The sequence below is a fragment of the Octopus bimaculoides genome, chromosome 23 (genome assembly GCF_046866305.1).
Source record: "Octopus bimaculoides isolate indiv1 chromosome 23, ASM4686630v1, whole genome shotgun sequence".
Taxonomy (NCBI): Eukaryota; Metazoa; Mollusca; class Cephalopoda; order Octopoda; family Octopodidae; genus Octopus; species Octopus bimaculoides.
The window spans coordinates 30,321,005-30,323,504 of record NC_142950.1 but is presented as its reverse complement, the minus strand read 5'-3'; positions in this window follow the sequence as shown (position 1 = coordinate 30,323,504).

Here is a 2,500-nt window from a genome sequence, read left to right as displayed (position 1 = left end):
CTCTCTCTCTCTCTCTCTCTCTCTCTCTTTCTCTCTCTCTCTCTCTCTCTCTCTCTCTCTTTCTCTCTCTCTGCGTAAATATTCATGAGAGCGTACGTATATTTGCGCATTTCTGCACATTTTTGCATATTTGTGCGCGTAGACCTGATAGTATCAACTGCTGATTAAGAGAAATATGTAACATTGCTAGAGTCAATATTATCTTGTTAAGCATTATCTTATTATCTCTCAGCACTATTAAAAGCGATATATCGATTCGATTAAGTTTCGATTCTACGTGCCTCTCAATGAAAAATTGTTTAAGCTATATACATTTAATTCTTCAGTTCAGTTTATCAAGATTTGTATACATTCTCGATCAGAGCAAGGTATCTCATGTTGATTTGATGTATGACAATATATGTGGAGTGATGAAAAGCACACAGAAAAAGCCTCTTGTCTTCTTTTCTCAAATAGCACCCATGCATATTCTAAGTCCTAATGAGTACAAGATACTACGCGGCTCACTATACATGTTCTTCCCACCGCGGTGCTAATCGATTATAAAACGGACAGTTGGTCCCATTTAAATCCTGTGCTTGTTAAATGATATATACGCCGACCAAAGCCTTGTGAGTGGATGTTAGGAGACGGAAACTGAAAGAAGCCCGTCGTATATATGTATATATATATATATATATATATATATATATATATATATATATATATATATATATATATGTATGTGTGTGTATGTTTGTGTGTCTGTGTTTGTCCCCCTAACATCGCTTGACAACCGATGCTGGTGTGTTTACGTCCCCGTAACTTAGCGGTTCGGCAAAAGAGAACGATAGAACAAGTACTAGGCTTGCAAAGAATAAGTCCTGGGGTTCATTTGCTCGACTAAAGGCGCTACTCCAGCATGACCACAGTCGAATGACAGAAACAAGTAAAGAGAAAATAAGCATATAAATATATATATGCAGTAATAATATTATTATTAATAGTAATAATAATAATAATAATAATAATAATAATAATAATAATAATTATCATTATTTCAAAAGATAGTGCTCATGGGAACTGCCCATATCCTACGTAAAATACTGTCTATGTGATCTCAAATTTTAAAACAAACACAATCCAAATATATGGTACCCTAGGCATAACACCTACATGAACTTCTAACTTGTTGTTTCTTGAGGTCTCTGGGGGAGACTTGGATCCAACTTGTACAAATGCAAAGCAAAAGTCAAACATAAAATAATAATAATAATCCTTTCTTTTATGGGCACAAGGCCTGAAATTTGGGAGAGGAGGGCAGTCGATTACATCGACCCCAGTGTTTCACTGGTACTTAATTCATCGACCCCGAAAAGAAGAGCAGAATCGACCTCGACGGAACTTGAACTTAGAACGTGAAGACGGACGAAATACCGCTAAGTATTTCGCCCATCGTGTTAACAATCCTGCCAGCTCACCGCCGTTTTTTGTATATATATACGTATAAATACATATATACGCACACACATATCTTCGCAGTAAAGAAGCGACCGCATTTCGAAAATACAGAGAATTGTATTTAATATCTGTTTTAATATAACTTAACATTTTATTTGTTTGATGTAAGCTTTTATATCAAATATAATGAAGTTTTTACTGAAATTATTTTCAAGGATTGGTTCCAAGGAGAATTCATTGTATCAAAACGATTTATATAACTTGTTTTAGCAATTTATTGATGTTAGAAAAATAAAATCTGCATTTAATTTTTGAAAAATTTTCTAAATTTTATTTTAAGAAATCGCTGTTAACACCGCACTATGAAAACGTTAGCGAAGCACAAATATATTAAAATTTATTGACAGTCGAGAATTATGTTAAGGAATGGGGGAAAAAACCTGCCGTTTCCTCCGCTTTGGTTTTTATGTGAAACATATTGTAGAGAAAATCGTTTGTTAATGTTCTTCCTTAAAAGTTGTTGGTTAAATTTGTTGCTGCCTCGCCTAGTTTTATCACGGACTTACAATGTAATATTATGTAAGCGATAAATATCGAAATTAATTCTTAATAGGTAAGGTGTAGAGCTTGCAGATTCGTTATCACACCGAGCAAAGTGCTAAGCAGCATCTTGTCTGTCTTCATGTTCTCAGTTCAAATGCTTCCGCGGTCGATTTCGCCTTTCATTATTTCGAGCCTGTTGAGCCCCGGTATCGATGTAATCGATTAAAGCCCCCACCCCCAAATTACTGGCCATGTGCCAAAATTTGAAACGAATAGTATAATAGGGTGTGGTACTCAGGACGCCAGGTCATGAGTTCAGTTCCCGAACCGAGCAGCATCAAGTGTTCTTGACCCGAACACTTCATTTCCCTTCCTCTCCAGGTGTGTGTGTGTGTATGGAGGGGGGGGGGGGGGAGGTGACAGAATCGTAGGCAGATCGGCAAAAATGCTTTATGGTGTATCATCCGTCCGGCCCCTTACATTCTGAGTTCAAATCCTATCTACCAAGAGGTGGCAA